The 20,079-nt window shown below is 41.2% G+C and overlaps 1 long non-coding RNA gene across 1 annotated transcript in view; it reads left to right on the forward strand.

Moving 5' to 3' along the window:
* LOC309665097 overlaps nucleotides 1-20,079 on the forward strand; it is a 914,413-nt gene that overhangs the window by 416,494 nt on the left and 477,840 nt on the right. The gene's annotated exons all lie outside the window — the stretch shown is intronic.

A 20,079-nucleotide genomic window follows, 5' to 3' on the forward strand; every position in this document is an offset into this window, starting at 1 on the left:
TCTCTAAGATGGTTACAGAGAGTCAACTGCAATATTTTCATTCCGCTCTGGCCATTTAAAAATAAAAATCGCAAGACTGTGAGTTTCCTCATGACAAGGGGTAAGTCTTATTCATCTCTTTCTTTTCACTGCTGACCACTGCCTCTGCCATAGAGTGGGTGCCTGATTAATGTTTGTTGAATGAAAAAATGAATGACTGAATGAACCATGCATACAAAGATATTTTTGTCTCTGTCGCATTTTTCTAATGCATATTTATATTTCATTTGACAGTGTTTGCAAATTGCATAATATTCCCCATCAGCATAACTTGCAGTGTGGAAATGTTTCCATATGCTAGATGTTTCCCCTCATTTGACTGAGGGAGAAGAAAGACTAAGAAAAACATCGCATAGTGGCTAAGCATCCATATAAACACAAGTTATAGCATGTACTATTCATGAATGGTGTATTTTAGAAGGGTGATTTTGCAAAAATATTGAAGTAGACATTCAATTTGGGTTGGTATTGCTTGGGAAAATGTTCTTGTGCAGCTAAATATAGTTTTATATTAATTCACTATGTTGTAGGAGGTATAGGGTAGGGAAAAAGAGCATGGGTTCTGGAGCAACTGCTTGTATTCAAATCCAGGCTCTACTACTTAATAGCTATGTGATTTGGGCAACTTATTCAATCTGTCCGTGTCTTAGTTTAACCCCTTTGTAAAATGGGAATAAGAACGCCGTCTCCCTCATGAGAAGGTTGAACAAGCTAAATAAGTTAATACAGGAAGAGTTCTTAAAACTGTGCCTAATGGCAAGGCTCAAAAAATGTTATTGTCCCCAAGCCCCATGGAGTCTATCTAGTTCAGAAAAGTCGTATCTTTTTCACCTCTCCGTCCCCATTATCTCTTCCTTATTTCAGGAGCTCAAATCTTGCCTCTCTTTCTTTACCTTCCAGCTCACCATTCACATGAGGCCTAGAGTGAATCCTTGAAGACTCACATTAAACCAGACCCTTCACCTTCTTCAAGCAATGCCATTATTCCCTATCAACTTCACGACCAAGTACAATCCCTTAGCATGATGTTCAAGGTCCTTCATGAACTCATTCCTTTTTCCTCCCCTGGCCTCATCTCTCATCATTTCCACATGCATGCTATACTACAAATATCAACAAATGCCCAAAGTGGAAAAAGTTATATTGGCCTGATGAATAAGTAAAAGTAAGAGGAGTGAGCAGCTAATTTTGCTCATGGGCTCATAGAAAGCTTCAATGAAGAGATATTTACATTGTATCTTGAAGAATAAGTTGATAGTGGCCAAGCAAGGTAGGGTGAATGTGACTGGTGGATCACGTAGACTGAGAGAAGGATTTGTGCACTAAAACAGAAAAACAAGTATATTCATGGAATGAGAACTTGTCTAATTCTGAGTGGAATGAATTAGGGGGTAATTAAATGTGGGAGTAAGGGAGAGGGGAGCATCACAAAGGGCCCCTAAGTCTGGCATGAATGCCTGGATGGAATAGTGATGTTGTTAATGGAGATGAGGAATATACAGGAGAAGGTGTGTGGTGTGTGTTTGTATGTGTGTGTGTGTGTGTGTGTGTGTGTGTGTATGTGTGTTTTGAATTGGGAATAATAGGTATCAGTTTTGTACACAAGTGTACAAAAACCACCTGAGAATATCCAGTTATAAGCTCCTGATCTCGTCCTCAATCCCAATCCCCAGACCTGTTTCCCAGCAAATTTCCTCATCTTAGAAAATGGCAACTCTATTCTTTATTGTTCCACGATTCCTCTCTCTTAAATCCTATTTTTGATCCTTCAGCAAATTCTGCTGGCTTTTTCTTCAATGTACATACAGCATATGAGCATTTCTCACCATGTTCAAGGCTACCATCAAAGCCACCATCATCTTTCATAAGATTATTGAAAGAGTCTCCTAAATGCCTCCCTGCTTTTCACCTTGCCCTCCTTCAGCCTATTCTCAACTCAGCAGCCAGAGTGGTCCTCTTAAAAAGAGATAAGATCATAACTCCTCTGTTCATAGCTTCTCAAAGATATCTCCAGCTTAGAGTAAAATCCTGAAGTATTTACAGGGGTGGTGTGCCTGACCGACGCTTCCCAACCCCTGGCCCCATTGTTACTCAGACCTCCTCTTCTCCTACTTCAGCCCTCTCTGGCAACACGCTGCCACATTGGTTTCCTTAGTGTTCCTCAGACATGCTTGATGTGCTTCCACTTATGAGACTTTCCAATGACTGTTCTCCTGCCTAGAATTGCTTCCTCAGATGCCCATCTAATCAACTCCCTCACCTCCTTCAGGTCTTCACTCCAGTGTAATCTACTCAGTGAGGCCTCCTCCGGTTACCTTATATAAATTGGCTGCTCCCTCTTACCTATGATCTCCCAATCCCTCCCCTACTTCTCTGAATTATTTTCTTTAGCGTGTAGCGCCATCTATCATACTCTATACTTTACCTTTAGATTTTATCTGTGGTTTGTCTTCCTACCACTCTCTTGCATCTATAATATACGTTCCATGATGGCACTGATTTTTTATTGTTCTCCTCTGTATTCCCTCTACCTAGAATAGTGCCTGACCACAGTTGCTCAGTAGATTTTTGTTGAATGAAAGAATAAATCCAGATTGGGACTATAGCAGTGTGTTGCTGCAAGAATCTGGTACTCAGGAGGCAGATCGGGGTTAAAGACAGATTTGGCAATTCTTAGCAATAAGGTGACAGAATGGGGGAGTAGGTAAGACAGGGCAAGGAAAAGATATTTAGTGATATTTTTTAAAAGACCAACATAAAAACTGGGAAAAAATAATAAAGACTGTGCAAATTAAATATCAGAGTTGAGAGCAATGGCTTTGTGATTGCAGACTTGAGTTAAAATCTTTGTTCCACCAATTATGAGCTTTATGACAAGTTTGGGCAAGTGACTGGATGATTCTTGGCCTCCATATTTTCAAGAGTAATTGAAAAAAAAAAGATCTCCAATTCAGAGGGCTAAGAGAATTGACCAATAAAATGCATAGAAATCAGTTAGCAGAAGATAACAAAGAATATAGGTTGTTGTTGTTGTTGATACTAACACCATTACTATTATCAAAATCCAGCAAAGAATTCTGAAAAATAGAAGAAGTAGGAGAGCATAATGGAAGGTAAGTAAGGAGAAGTCGTCAGGAAAGAGGGCAATAAATCAGTAGATGTTGCTCTGTGTTCAAGGCTAGATAACCTAAGGAGTATATAAGGTCCTGGGGTAGAGCTATTTGAGAGAACAGTTTCACTGGAATACAAAAGTCATAATCCCATATTTTAAAATGAGCTAATGTTTTGTGGAAAATAACAATAATTGTCCTGGGGAAAAAATCAAATAAAAACAAAACAAAACAACATTGGACCCTCAATTGTGTCCAGCTGACAAATGTAGGAACATGGTGACCCAAAAATTTGCTTCTCTCTGGTCTTTGGGAGATTTACTTGCTCACTAGTCAGAACTAGTTTGCTAGTTTTATGAGGTTAAGCTATTGTGCAATACTATTTAGCTGGCTCTGTGGGTGTTTATTTACAGATGCCTGCCATCTTGGTTTATTGTCTGTCAAATTATAATTATTAAGGATGGAGTTGTCATTTCAACCATCTGGTAATTACCCACTGTGCTTTCATGTGGTGATGAATCTGTCCTTTAGATCAAAATTGGAAGGTTCATAAGGTATATTACTTCCACGTTCATTTCCATTCATGTCTTGTTCAAAATAAATGATTAGTGGAAATTATCAATACTTTTTAGTGTAATTTGTGGGCCTTCAAGTAAAAGAATTGCTGATTGTTGTAAATGTTTCTGAGTAGTAGGGCTGGTATAACAAGAATCCAGTGATGTGAGTTATAGTAATTGAAATTAAAATAATGAGGCATGCTCTTTCAAAGGTTGGTCTAATAAAAAAATTTAACAGTGTTCCCAGTATACTCCATGGTGCATCGCTTATAATGATGGTTTATAACCCTGATTATTTGTTTGCCCTATTTTTTTATCAAAACCACTTTATCCTTATACCCTTCTGAACTTTTAGGACAGAATGCAACAGAGTCAGTGAAGTTACCCTTGTCTTAACAGGGCCTCAATTACTTTGATTCAGGACTATGAATGGGATCGTCTGCTTGGTCCCTTTTTAGGATAGAACCAATGGGAACAAAGAGGAGGGGACATACGTATGTCATAGGAGCTACATCCTTCCTCCCATTTTTTGTGTCTGGTCCCTTGTTTGTGTGCTTTTCCTTTTTTGGTTTTTCCCAGTGGGTGTATTTTCACACATAATTTGCTAAATTAGTCAGCAGAGGATTAAGCAGAAGCTTCCCTAGAAAGCACAGCCTTGGAATGCTACCGTGGTCTCACCATCTCTTTCCTCTCAGGAAACCCATCAAGCAAGCATTCCGTATCCAGCTTCTTCTAGCTTTTATACTAGGGGCATAGAGGGAAGAAGCCTATTATCCCTGGCTCCTCAATATTTCCATGCAAAGTCACTTTCTAATTGACAGCTGCCATATTAGAGTCCTTGGTACTTGTTCTGCAGTGAGACTCAGCCTGGGCTGATTTCTACTAACACCCACTCCCAGCTAGAGAGCCACGCATCCATTGGGCCAGAGACAATGTGTGAGGAACATCTGCTTTCCCTCACTTTGTAGGATTATGAACCAGTTAGTTGAGGAAGCAAAGCTCAAGAGCTAGAGGTGGGTATCTAGGCTATCTGCAGTTTGTCACCAGGCTCAGGCATTTCCTGATCCCTCCTCAAAGATGCTGACCTGCCATATAGGATTTCCAATTCTTGGGCAATTCTTTGTGGTTAAGTACCCTGACATGCTTCCTTGGCTCTCCCTTCCTCAGTTACTCCATGAGGCCACAGCAAATACCTCTTCTTACCTATGAGATCTCTTTATCTCTAGTACCTGTCCCTTTTAGTCTACCCTCCATATTGCTGCCTGAGAGAGTTCTCAAAATCCTTTTGGTGCTTCTTCTCAGAGTCCAAAATGTTCACCGTGACATTCAGTGGCCTTTATCATCCTCTACCTATGCCTTCAATCTAATGTTTCTGTACTCTCCCTTGTTGGATGACATTTCAAGGCCTTTACATTGAAGGTTCCAGCTGGCTGCTGTGTCCTTTCCCTTTTCATGTCATTCATCTGGAGTATTCCTAGTTATTTTTCACAACTCACAAATCAGCAGTCACCTCCTCAGTGGAGTCTTCTATGGTCATCCCCACTCCCCTGGCAATTAATTCTTTCCCTAATTTACATTTCTTTCTACTATTGCTATATCATTTTTTTTCCTTGTCTGTCTGTCTACCTTCTGGGATCCTCAAGAGCAGGATCTAGGATTTCTGTCATCATAGAGCAGGAGCTAAATGATAGTTGAATACATTTTTGTTCAAGTCTTTGTACATCTCCCATTCTGTAGCGCAGTGCTGAATATGCAGGGGATATGATACTAGATATATAGTTGCTGATGGATACTTATTAAACATAGCTAAACATAGCTAAAATCTTGGCTAATGTTCTTGGTACCAATGTTAGAGTAGATAAGTGTTTTTATGGAAAAATAAGAACTGGCTTCACGGAGAAGAAGTTGACCCTTTATCCAAGACATACATGACAGCTGCTGATTGGAATAAGGGACAGATAATCATATCCAAATGGAAAGAAAAGAAGACTTTGGTTTGGGTTAAGAGAAAACATTCTTTACTAAATGTTAAGGAAATGGGATATGCATTTCTTTTTTAAGGTCAGTGTATATTTTTCTTTTATATGAGAGATTTCTGTGGAACTCAAAAGATGTTCTTTTTTCTCCTACCCTCTCTCCTTCCCTCCCTCCCTCCCCTTCCTTGCCTCCCTTCCTCCTTCCCTCCCTCCATCCCTCTTTCCTTCTCTGAAAAGATAGGCAATCTTGGGCAAACACAGGGAATTGTTAACTTCTGTAGAGAAAAAATGGAAAGTCTGTTCTCACATCAATACAGTCCTTCTGATGACAGGTTAGGCCATCTCATCCTCACCCCAAGATTATGACTGAGGTACACGTTTCTGAGAAACTCTTTTCTTACCCCATGTCAACCTGAGGGTCATTGGCTTTATTGCTGCAGCATGGAGATGGTTCCATGAATTTCTGGGGAATTGTCTTTCTTGATTGAAATTGAACAAGGAGTGTGTTTTCTGAAATCAGAAAAGCTTTACATGAAACTTGAACTGTTCTACTTCTGTTTTGTTCTATTCTGATATCATCAGGAACTTTTTGAGACAAAGTAGACAGTCAAGTTCTAGAGTGGTTTGAAAATTGTACTAATAGAGCAGATGACTCCTCAAAGCCCTATCATTCTCTAGGAACCATTAATTACTGTCATGTTAGTTTATATGTATAGATCTATTATCTTCATATCAGAAAAGTACTGCTCCGTTTTTGCTTCACAGTCTCATGAGAGTAGTTGCAGTCTTTGTACCTCTTGCAGGAGACAGTTGAGTGAGAAGAGTTTAATGACAGGTGCAGGGACAGAAATGTGCTGGTCGGCTTTAGATTCTCCCTTTGTCTTGCTGATATTGAACCCTGTACTTGAGCACAGAGCCTCTTCTTTATCCTGTCTGTTACAGTGTCGACACAGAAGTTAAACAGAGAAGGGATGAATAGAACAGAAGGGCATGCTTAAATTTCTCAGCAGAAAACACACTGTACCTATCATGTTTCTTTTCCTTAAAGCAATGGGTCCTAAAAGCTTGAGGAAGCAGCATTACTACACCTGGTAGGAACACTTTACTTTTCATTTTGGCCAAGGGGTGGTGGGAAGAACACTGATTGGAGAACCAGTGGACCTGGGGTCCAGTTCTTATTTGGCACTGACTGGTCATATCATCTTGGATAACTCGCTTTTTTTCTCTAGCTTCAATTTCCCTCCTTGATATAACAAGGTGATTGCTAAGGCTTCTCCCAGATGTGAATTCTCTGAGAAGTTGCAAGCTGCAGGAGAATGGGTGAATCACTTGGTGAACCTCTAAGTCCTGTGCACACACACCCAGCGGAGTGTCTGCCTGGAAGTCTCTTATCATCACTATTGCAATCTATTGTATAATTGTTTGTACCCGTTGAATTAGTAATTCCACTCCTGGGAGTTTATTATGAAGAAATAAACTCCTTGGGAAGGAGAGAAGAATTATATTAACAAAAAAGAAGTTGTTTGTTGTAAATTCAAACTTTGATTTAAGCTCCATGGCCAACAGTAGGAGAATGAAGCAGGAAAGTTGGGCTGTTTCAAAGTCCTGAGGATTATGTGGAGAAATGCTTTTAATAACACAAGAAAGCTAAATGTATTTGTCCTGTGGATTTCAAATATATATATGAACTAGAGAAATGTAAGAGGAGTGAATATCTGTGGTCTACCCTCTGTGGGTCAGGTGCTATACTAGGCATTTGGTTATGTTAATTGTCTCACTTATTCTTTTGAACAGCTGTGAGGATAGGTACTATCATTACAGATTAGGAACCTAAGGCTCAGAAAATGACAGTCACTCACCAGATCACCACTGCTGCTGATGGGTTAGCACTCAAGATTCAAACCTAGGTACAATGATTTTCATTATTCATGGTAGTTACAGTCTATAAAATCTCTGTGAATTGAATTAGTAAATACTGAACCATTGTTCCTAGGGGAAATACAGAGTTAGGTTCCTGTAAGCCTCTGGTCACAACATTTTCATCAACTGATCAATACATAACCTTCTTTTATGTGTATTTCTGTTTAAGGACACCTTATTTAATAAGTATTGTGGATTCACTAACATTGAAGTCACAGTCAATAGCTCTATAACTCACACCTGGATGAAGCTTAGCACATGTATTTTCTTGGTAAGGCACACCACAGTCTTCTTGCATTTAGGAACGCTAGATAGCACTTAAGCACTATGCTTGGGGGACATTTTAAACAACAAAATCACCCACAAAGTGCACTAAGAATGAGAAACATGGCACCAAATAGACGGCAAATAAGACAGTTGTTTACAGTATGAGAGCTGAAATAAGAAGGCAGACCATCACTTTGCTCAACCCTAGCTGGGAATAGGTGCATCAGGCAACTCAAAAGTTTCACTGCTATGCACATATCTGTGAATTACCATGAAATTGCCATGTGTATTGTTTGGGGGCTACAAATAAATTTTAGGAAGTAGGTAAATTCACAAACATGGAATCCATGAACAATGACAATCTGCTGTACATTCATTTATTTGGTAAATATATATAGTGTATCTATCACGTGCCAGACCCTGTTCCAGGCACTGGGGATTTAGAAGTGAAAAAAACAAAGCCCCCATGTTCGTGGATCTAACATACTGGGAAAGGGTTAAATGCAAGTAAATACATCATGGTCAGATGGTGACTATGGCGACAGATTAAACTCAGAGGGGGTTGGGGGGGATGGGTGGAGGGGTTGCTATTCATACAGGATAGTCAAGGGAAGCCTGGGAAATAACATCGGAATACTCAAAGGAATCAAGTCATAGGGACATGTGTGGGAAGAGCAATCCAGGAAGTGGGAGCCTGAAGTGTAAAGATGCTGAGCGGGAGACCAGTGTTGCTGGAGCCATGATGAGAGAAGAGATCAGAGTGGGCTGAAAAATGATGCTGAACTCTCTTACTTGAAAACCTGGGCTCTTGGAAGGAACATGTTACAAAGATGCAGAGCAGCAGCCCTGGGACCTTCCCTAAGTTGTCATAACGTTGGCAAAAGAAAACATCATTGTGCATTTTCTTTTGAGAAGGGCTCAGGCAAGAGCCAAAGAGAGGATCTTTGCAGAGGGATGCAGGCTTTGCCAAGCTCCCCCAGACTTCTGCTTCATCTCAGGTTGGGTTGCCTGGCTTCGGGAAGTGACTTAAACTTAGCCTGGACTTGGGTGAGACTCCCTAGGAGATAACATGGCCCAGGGCTGCAATATCGAGGACAATTTCATCAGCATTTGTGGTACATCCGAGGAGAGTCACAACAAACAAATCATCCCCAGGACAACAGGAGGAGTGAAAGCGGGACACAAGTCCACACAGTGAGAATTAACTTGTGGAAAAACGCTGCTCATCCAATGCCAAGTTCTGCTCACAGCACTTTTAAGAATATCAGTACCATGACCCAAGCTGGAGCCAGCTGGAAAAGCCATCTGGAGTTAAAAGTCCTGAGACTCAACCCTCACTGCTGTCAGGGAAACTGAGGCCCAGAGAGGAACAGTGATGGGCTTCCAATCAAACATCAAGGGAGTGGCTGATCCTGGACTAGAATTTAGCCTTGTCACCAGACAGTCATTCTAGACAGTTAATACTAGAATTTAGGAGGAGAAGAAATTTGACAGAATCCCAAGTTTGCAGAAAAGCCATTGATTCTACCAGCTGTTGTGTTTGTGCCCATGCCAGCAGCAGCAGTCTCGACAGTTCAGTTCAGTGATTTTTTTTTTTTTCCTCATCTGGGTCATTCAGCATCTGGCTCTGGGAGTACCCGGTGGGAATTTATGTGGCTGTAGTATGAATCAATCCCAAGAGAAATGTTCTCAGTCAGCAAAGGTAATCACTGTAGATGGAAGGGAGTCAAGGGGAACTAAAATCCTATTCCATGTTCTTTAGATCTAACAGGAGTGAATCCCTTTGTAGCTTTTTTTTTTTTTTAACATCTTTATTGGAATATAATTGCTTTACAATGGTGTGTTAGTTTCTGCTTTATAGCAAAGCCTTTGTAGCTTTTGTATGGAAGCCTGTGGTTTATAGCTGTCTGGTTACAGGTTTCTGCCAATCCTCTGTGAATCACTAAATCCCAAAAGTCGTTGAATGTGATTGGTCAGGGACAGTGATATGCTGGTAAACCAGCTCTCTAGAGGATGGGGAAGAGAAGCCCTGATCTGCTGTATTTGCCCATATCTGTGGTGTAAATACTGTCACCACGGCGGATTTCAAGCTATGAATGGTTTAAAAACAACCTCGCAGAATTCCTGAAGATTTAACGATCAGTTCTCCTGAGCCTGTTCAAGCCATCTCCTGCAAGAACCTTCCACAGCCCTCCAGAGCAAGTGGACAAGGGCAGCGAGTGGGGTGGGAGCAGGGGGCGCTGCGTAGAGCTGTGGTTGATCCCGTTTAGGTCTGTGAGGTCAGATCTCACCTGAGAGGGTGTGTCTAGTTTCAAATCCTAGATTGTAAGAGGGACACTGACAAATTGAAAATTGTTCAGGGGGGTGAGCAAGAAACAGTCTCATCTAGAAAAAATTACTGGAAGGGAAAGCTTTTGCTGGGATGAGATTCCAGAAGAAGAAAAACACAGGGTATACTGGTCATTGTTTCCAAACCTCTGTGGGTCTGTAACTTCCTTGTCCTGGGCATGAGGGGCGGTGTCCAGAACTGGGAAGCTGATTTCAGCTCCTCCTAAGAACTTTTTGATAAAGCTGCCCAAAGAAAGGCAGGGCTCCGGGGCTCTATAGGGAGCTCTTCGACACCCGAAGTATGAAAGAAGATGTGGCGCTGTGACAGTGGGGACTCCAGGGCCCCTTCGAGCCCCTGGGGGCTGATCCTGCCATGGAGTCCTCTTCCTTCTCCTGCCCTTTAACTAGTTTCATCCTCTTATTTTTTGTTCCTTTTTTTCTTTTTCTTCTCCCCTGGCTCACTTTCTTAGTTGCCTTTGGCTCATTTGCCTGGCTTAGCCCCCTCCTTGGACAATGACCTCTACATGTTTCTGAAGAGAAAAGACCAAGCCCCTGAGCTTTCTCCTGACCTCTTACATCCTAGGAAGAAAGTACAAGCCCTCCTTTTCCCCCCATTTTTCTTTGCTTTCTTCTCTCTCTTTCAACATTCTCAGCTCCACATTTGTTACTGAAGAAGGGCAAATAAACAAATTGAAACTGAAACTGTGCCCTGGCCATAAAGTGAGGACATCTGGGAGGCTTGCAAGGAAATTTACATGCTTGTTGGGTTTCAGGTTACATATTTTGTGTTGCTTGGTAACCAGCGCCACAGTTTCCTTTCATGCTTTATTCTCCCTATCCCTTGTTTATAGTGTAATTACCACTGTGACATCATAATCCCCCATTGAACAGCTGTCAGGGGGGCCCAACTGCTGAGTAAACAGGGCTTTACAATCTCTCCTCCCACAGGCTGGTTTACTAAATAGATCAATATTTGGTTTGTAGGCACAGGGATTAGGAGGTGGAAGTGTCTTTTGAAAAAGCCCTCTCTTCCCAGGGCCTCCAGTGCACCTGAGAATGCTGGAAAGAAAAGCCAGGTTCAGGGACAAAAAGAAGAATCACGCAAGCTGCTTTCACCTGCCTGCGATTTCCCAAGGAGCAGCTTGTCTGTAAGAAGTGAGACCTATTTGAGAATTAGTAATGTCTTAGGTTCTTTATTCTAGTGCTTAGAGGATTCCACTTTCTTCCTTCTCTCTCTGCCTCCCCCTTAGCTCCCCTTTCTCTGCCCTCAATCCCATTTGATTTAATCTTTCTAAATGGATATTATAGCCTCAGGGACTAAAAGAATGACACGTGGATAAACAGGAACTAAGCTCCCGAAGATCTCCCCCAACCCCCCACCATTCTCGCCACCCCACTCTTGGATTAGAAGCTCCACAAAGAAAGCAACCTCTGAGGTTTCTTTGTCAAACTAGAGATTCATGGCTGAGAGTTTGGGAAAGGATGATTTATTGTAGATCTTTCCTCTCCTGGGTCAGGAAAGTTTGACTCAAACACACGTAGGAGCAAAGGACTTGGGATACTGGTCTGAGCATCAGGAGCTGTGAATTCTAATCCTGGTGCTGCTTGTAACTTGCTCTGTGACCTTGGACAAGTCCCTTGAGGATGCAACATTGAATTATGCTGTAAGGATCTCCAAGGCCTTTCCCAGGAGGCAAGGTGGAGTGTCAGACTTAGCCTGGCTCAAAAGCTGGTCCTAACACAAATCAGCTACAAAGCTCCCCAAACCACAGGAAACTCCTTGGAGCTTCATTTGCTTAACTGTAAAGAAGGGGAGAGTTAACCCATCACGGTGAGGATTAAGTGAGATAATGTCTCTGACACACCTAGCTGGGGGCGGGATACTTGGTGGGTGTCTTTTTAAAGCTAATGTTGTGTAATTCCTATAAAAACCAAAATGATGGTAAAGAAAGGCTTGGAGGTAAAAATTAAAAGGAAAGGGAAGAAAAAAAATAGTAATAGCCAACACTTGTGCAACCCATTCACAGCATACAAAATCCCTTTCACACATGGTCCCAGGTAATACAACAACTTTGAAGAAGGGAAATGCACCACATTTATTGGTCTCTTAAGAGTGGGCCATTTGTTTTAGATTCCACATATAAGGACTATCTTGTGATATTTGTCTCTGTCTGACTCACTTCACTCGGTTTGACAATCTCTAGTTCCATCCATGCTGCTACAAACGAAAAAAAAAAAAAAAAAAGGTACAAATGAACTTATCTACAAAACAGAAATAGAGTTACAGATGTAGAAAACAAATTTATTGTTACCAGGGTGTAAGGTGGGGGGAGGGATACATTGGAAGATTGGGACTGGCATATACACACTACTATATATAAAATAGATAACTAATAAGGACCTGCTGTATAGCCCAGGGATTCAGGAAATGAATACTCTGAAATGGCTTATATGGGAAAATAATATTTTCCAACATTACCCATCCGTTGGGCATCTCTATTTTCTCATCTGTAAAATGGGTAACATAATATTCATCCCTTTTATATGCTTTGCAGGGATATGGAATAATAACTGTTATTATCAATAATAATAACTTCAGTTTGTGTAGTACTTCAGTCTCCAAAGCGCTTTTGTATCCTGAGTCCCGCTTGAGCAACAAAACAACCTTGTGACATAGGCATTATTATATCCATCTTCCAGCTGAGGAAGCTAAGGCTTATAGGTGATTTGCCTAAGGTCACAGCCCTAAAGAAGAGTAGCACTAGAAAATTGGTAGTAAGGTTAGTGCTTGGTCTACCTAACATCAGCTGCCCTTTAATTACCGAGACAACTGAAACAGATTCAAGGTTCCCCATGAGAAGGAAGCATTCATGGTATAATCTTATGTAAGTTGTTATTATTATTGTTGCCATGCTTGTTATTGACTTGGTTGTTTTTGCCCTCAGCAGATTACCTTCTCTCTTCTGCTAGTCAAGCTTTCCCCTCCTTCATGTCTTGGTCCTTGAGACCACTTACCTACATTATATTACTTAATCCTATGAGACCACAGGGATCATTTTCCAAGCTGTTCATATGTTCACATGGCTCTTGGAAATTAGAGTCTGAACTTGGTCAGGTGCTTGGTGGCTGTTCAAAGGCTCTCTTCTCCCTTGAGTGAATTGGAGGAAGTTGGGGTCTTTAGGAATTTAATTAGCATCTTAGGTACGTGAATGGTAGCTTTACTCATTAAATTCACCTCTGATATAAATTAGCATGAGCGCAGGCCCCTGGGAAAACTGGATTACAATTAGGTATGTTCTTGACCCTTGGGGCTGGCCAGATGGATTGGTGAAGACCATTAGGGAAAGTACAAAGTAGTCACTCAGAAGAGAGGAATAAACTATTTACTGAATAAGAAAGAATTGCTCAGGGTCACAGTGGGTCACAAGTTATGCATCAGACACAGTGTGGAGAAGGTTTTTCCATTGATGGAGAATCTAACTTTCCTAAAGTTTATCTTAGCCATGGGAGTTCTTTTGTGGAATCCTTTGACTTAGAAAATATGAAACTTATACAGGATCTAGGAATGGGACAACAAAAATAATGAATGGTTTTAAAAGGGATATGTGAGGAAGAATTAAAGGAACTGGTATAGTTTAATTTAGGTTTGGCGTAGAAGGAGGCCATACACTTGGTTATATTTTGGAAGAAGAATGCATGAGATGTCAGGGGTCTTCTAGGGCAGGATAAAAGCAGCAGAACAACGAGAGCAGTATCCTTCCCTCCCCCCATCTTCCTGCCAGCCCATAACATGGGAACTTCTATCCACTTAAAAGTATTGCTCTGCTTCCTGGCTCCTGTCACTGATTGGTGAGACAGTGGAAGTCTACTTAGGTGGATATTTCTCTTTTGGATGAGATAAACAAAACTACTCATGAATGGCCTTTGTCTCTTGGACTCTGTACACTCAATAAGGCAAGTAATAATGCTCCTTATAGCTGAGGCTGTCAGACCCAAATTGCCTCAGGTGTGGTTCTCAAGGTCTAAAACTTAGGTAAAAGGAATAGAAACTCACGTAGGCTTCTCATTTCACATTTTCCAATACTGGTTTTCGATCACTAATACTGGTATTTAGACTCCTGCTTGGCTCCAGTGTTTCTTTCTTAGTAGATTCAGAACTCAAATGGGAGAGGTGTGATTAATTGGTCCCCTAAGCAACCCCAACAAAATTCTATAAGCAGAATTGTAGTTTAGTTTTGAAGAAATCACTCATTTCATGATTATGAGATACAGGTAGAAATAGATCATGCAGGAAAAGAAGAACCTTGTTTGAGATGAAAACAGAAACAAATGTTGAAAGGATTTTTAAATTCTTGACTGAGGATTAGACCCTCCCAAGGCCCTTGAAGATTCTGTTATTTGACAGATAATTAAACTCAAAGAAGGTCCAGTGGAAAAATGTGTGTATATGTCTTGCTTCCAGGAAGGCTATGAGGAGTGAGGTTTCCTCATGTGGTCATAGAAATGTCTTGGATGGCCATGCGGTTCCAGGTTGAAGGAACCCTCAGTGCTAAAGCAATATGGAGGAACTCTCACTGGTCTGGGAATTGCATCTGTTGTCACTAATGTGAAAGTGATGAAAATCACTTGTAGAGAAACCCATTATAGAGACAGTTGGCTAATCAGCTTCTCGGTCCCCATTCTCTCACCCCTCCCCAGGCCTGAAATCCCAATCAGATTGGTTATCACACCCTGAGAATTTGAAGCCATTTGGCATCATACAGAAGGAAAGGAACAAGCATGCCAGGCACTTACCTACATTATATTACTTAATCCTATGAGTGTGTGGATCTATTCCTGGCTTACAGAAGGCAAAACCAAAGCTTAGTATGTGTAAATTGCTCAAGACTAAAGAATTTGTAAGTGGTAGAGACTGCTTTAAATCTAAATCTGATTCTAAATTCCATTCTCAAATATACTGCCTCTGAAAGCCACAAAGTCTTCTCCCTGCTTCTGCTTATTCTTTTCTCTTTACCTAAAATGTCATTCATTCATTCAATAAATATTTGTAGAACACTCACTACGTGCCTGGGAATTGGTTCAGCTCTGGGAAAATAGATGAATAAGAACATGCTGCTATCTTCCAGAAGCATACCTGTCTCTCTAGGGAGAAGCAGGTATGGACAAGAAGAAATAAATATAATGTGATAAATTCTGTGCATGAAAGCTAGACAACACTCTTTGAAATCATAGGTAGTTAAACAGTAAACTCCATTAGCAGATGGGAAGACCGGTAGAAGGAGATGGAACAGGTGGTGAAGAGAGGATGTTTCAGAAGACACTTTTGAGATAATATACATGAAAATGTTTACCATGGTATCTGGAAAATAGCACACAAAAAATTTACTTGCTAGTTTAAAAAAATTAATCCAACAGATATTTATTAAGAGGCCTCTTTATGCCAAGTATCATTTCAGGCATTGAGGATCAAGCAAGAATTGTAGTCCCTGCCCTCATAAAGCTTACATTTTAGTGGGAGAGTCAGATACAAAATAATGAAAATCTCTGTAACATAAGATTATGTTTCAATCTCTGTAACATAGTGATTACTGTGATGATGAAAATTAATCCAGCTAGGGAGATGGAGTGGGGAGAAGCTGGGATTTCAGGTAATCTGATCCTTTTAGGAGGTAGGATGGAGCCATGTGACTTTCTGAGAGGAGAGTGGCTTAGGCTGAGCAAAGAGAGCAAGGCTCTGAAGTCAGGTCATGCTACCTGTTGTTGTAGGAATAGCAAGAAGGCCAGTGTGGCTGGACAGACCAAAAGAAGGGAAGACTGATACTAGATGAGGTCAGACCAAGAAGTAGGGCTTTGTAGGCTGTGGGCAGGCTTGGGAAGCAACTGAATCAATTTATTTAATTACCATTTTGTATATAAACCTGTTACTGGATGTCTTATTCAGAATAAGAGGATATTATAGACTGGATGGCTTATAAATAACAGAAATTTATTTCTCACAGTTCTGGAGGCTGGAGTCTGATATGAGGATGCCAACATGGTCAGGTTCTGGTGAGAGCTCTCTTCTGGGTTGCAGATGGCCATTTTCTTGCTATGTGCTCAGAGAGGACAAGAGGGCAGAGAGGGCAAGATAACTCTCTGGGTTCTCTTTTATAAGGGCACTAATCCCATTCCTGAGAGTTCCACCCTCATGACCTTATCATCTCTCAGAGACCCCACCTCCTAATACCATTATATTAGGGGTTGTGATTTCAACATATGGATTTGGGGCGGGAGGGACACAAACATTCAGTTCATAACACTGGTTACAAGGCTGTTCAACAGATATTTAAAATACAATTACTTCCACAGATCTAATGTAAAATAAAATACATTTTAAGCATGTATTTTACTGGGCTGGCTCACCTCATGCTCAATTTAATCAAAGCTGATATGCCTAATCTCTGGTTGATATTGCCTTTAGAGCCACTTAAAGGTAGGATGCCTGTCATCTGAGGAATAGGAAAGTTATCTTTTAAAAGAAAATTTGAAGTTGAGGAAATATGCAACAAAAATTTCACAGGAACCAGTTGGAAAACTTATCACATGGGTCAAAACCAAAAACTGTCTTCATCTGATCATTTTAATTTGGTTCCTTTTACAGGTTCACTCAGAAAAACTGATAGCATTTTCACAGATATTCTGACCTTGAGGTTGGTTGTAGCAGTCTAGGCCTGAAGGAAATGCCAGGAACTGAAGGCCTTAGAGTCTGTCTTTCAAGTTCTCAAAGGTCTCAGTTCTAGCTGAGCCCACTTTTTCTTGTTCTGAAGCATTCATAGTTGGGCTTTCCCGGTGTGAACACAAACCATGGAGGTGGCTATGAGGCCACTTGCAGATCCAGAGAGGCCTGATTTACAGCTCCCACAAAGGGGGTGGCATCTAAGCCTGCCACCCACCACGAGAACTATGCATTGTTCCCCAGTCCTGGCTCTGCTCCCTGGCAATTCTTCGGCCCTGGACATCAAGAAGATCCTCCATTCCCTGCTGTTACTGAGAAGACTGAGCCAAGAGGGAGGAGTGGGAGAGGCTGAGTCAGTCCTTCGAGATCTATTAAAGCAATCCTTAGCAAAATAGGAATCTGGAGGAGGGGATGGAAGGGAAATCCCTATTGACTTCCCACTGTACTTACTCCCCTAAGGAGCTCCCATGTAACATTTATTTCCTTAAACTCAAACTTGGTGATAACAACCACCAAACTCCCACCTAGGTTCACGAGAATGTTTCTTCCTGAATTTGGAAGGTGATGAGCTTTGGGGATGTAGAAATTTTCCATAGGTCAGATTCCTTTCCTTTTGCTATTACTGAGGCTTTGGAGGTAGGAAGATGGGGCTCAGCAAATGAGTAGGTCTCTTGGGCCAAAAAATGAGTTTAGACCTTCACTGGGAGGTTCCAGCATTAGTATTCCCTCTTCTGAGGTACCTGTCCAGAGGACAGTGGGGTCATTCCCACAGCTGCAAAATGTCTTCCCCACTCACCATGAACCTACCCAGTTCCCTGATGACTCTTAGGTGTGTCAACTCTTTCTTCCTGTCAGGAATGCCTCTTTTCTTTGCCTAGGAATAAGAATCCTACTGACCTCAGGAGGCCTACTTTCACCTCCACAGTCACCTTCAGTTTTCCCAGTGTGGCTCCCATACTTCATTAATACTCAGATTAAGCCCTACTATGTCCCTCACAACATCTCCTCACCCCACCAACACAGTTGAGGAAATTGAGGCTAGAAAGATGAAATGGCTTGTTTTAAGACCCAGACCTACTCCTCCTCCCACTTGTTGTTTGGAAGGGCTATTGAACAGAGGAAGGCTACAGACACTCATTCTTCTACAGTTGTTTTCCCATTAAACTCTTTGAGGGGCTTGCAGTGCAATAGCTTCCTCTAATTCACTTATGGATAAAAGACCCAGAGCACATGGCTTCCCTTACCTTTGCAGTTTCAACTGCAAAGGCAGCTTTTGGAAATTGATCTTGCTAGGTTATCTTAACTCTGGGTTTTCATTAAAGTTTTTAGTTTAATTTTGGTCATGTAATCTTGGTGAGGATTTTAAGTGGCTTCTGATGAATTTTCTTAAAATCAGACAAATATACCACCCACCCACCCACCCACACACACACACAGAGACACACACACACACTCTAAGGCACCCACACATCTCTTACTTATTCCCCATCCTAGATTCAATTTTATTTTTCGTGCATGACCTTGTAACTAAGAAGTACATTTTCTTTGAAGTGACAATTACAGTTATAGATGGCAGTGAACGGGAAGCTCAAAGAATGTTCCCCAGTGTTACTCAAAGGCCATTTGCATTACCACTTAGAAATCTTGCTGAAGTTTCAATATAATAAAGTGAAAATGCTTATAAAAGGGCCAAGAACACTTCTCTGAAGGTATAATTATTCAAAGAATTGGTATGTCACAGCAAGTGTTCAAGATATATCTCTTCTCTGCCTCTACTTCCACATCCAATTTGTAGAATCTTAGGTGTCTGTGTTACAACTGAGAAAGTATACATACTCATTTTACTGAACTTCCTCATTATACAAATAGGGTAGTCAAGTATTCAAGAAGGAAAACAACTTAACCAAGGTTGCACAGGGAACTGGGTAAGTCCTTGGAACAGGGCCCCATGGGCTCTTGATTCTCAGTCCAGATTGTCGCATTCCCCTATAGGATAAGCTGTTCCTACCCAACCTGAGGTTAGAGGTAGTTTTTCAAAAAGGTGTTTCCTAAACCCAATTAATCTAAATAGGGAAGGCCAGGCAATGGGACAAGTAGGTATAGACAAAGCTGGGCATATCTAGAGGTGAGAATATTTCAGCCTATTATATAGGAGCAATGGCTGAAGGAACAGGTGATGTTCAGAAGAGTGGGTCTGACCTTGAAGGCAGAGCCCATGCTTTATTTATTTTGGCTAATATGGTATTCAGACTAGTGCCTAGATAAAGGAACTAATATTTAATGAGCCCATATTATGCACCTGTTATCCCCATTTTAGATGAGAAAACTGAGGCTCAGGAAAAACTGTGCCTTGCAGAAAATCACCTATCTAGGAAACAGTGGGGCTATAGCTCAAACCCAGGTCTTGACTGCTCCGAAGCTGATGTTCCTTCCATCTTACTCCAATGTGTTTATTGAACTAGGGCAGTGGGTAGAAACAATGGAGGTAGATTTCAGTTAGACTAACTCAAGAAAGTAACAACTCAGTTATCTAAAAATCAAGCTGACTGCATTGGATAGTGGCAAGCTCCCTGTTGCTGAAAATGTGTGAGAGGAGGCTGGTCACACCCAAAACACGGGTGTTATGAAGGATCTATGCATGGGAAGAGATGAATAGCCAGTTGGTGGGGGAACAGCTATTATTTCTGCAACCCAGAGGGCTTCCTTTTGGACTTGATATAAGCCAGCTTCCTGTATGGATGGGTTATTTGTAAATGTGTGTGGGATATGTATATGTGTGTTTGTGGTATGTGTAGTGGAACTTTCTCTGGTTTCCTTACAGGTCTCCATGCCTGTCCCTTTATTCCTCTACACATTGCCGTTGACACAGTGACCAGGGTAAAATGGATTTCCCAGCATTCTCAATCCCCTTTGCCTTGCTCTATTCTTTTCCGTAACATTTATCACTGTCTAGCCAAACTATCTAATTTACTCATTATGTTCATTATTTGTGTCTATTTCCCTTCTCCTCCTCCCCCAAAAGAATTTGAGCTCCACCAGGAAAGGGATTTTTATTTGTTTTGTCTACTGAAGTAGCCAAGTACTTAGAACTATTGCTTGGCATATGATAGACATTCACTAAAAATATTTGCTGGATAAATGAATGGATGGATGATCCTGTAATTTTT

The sequence above is a fragment of the Balaenoptera physalus genome (genome assembly GCF_965194825.1).
Source record: "Balaenoptera physalus genome assembly, chromosome: 7".
Classification (NCBI taxonomy): domain Eukaryota; kingdom Metazoa; phylum Chordata; class Mammalia; order Artiodactyla; family Balaenopteridae; genus Balaenoptera; species Balaenoptera physalus.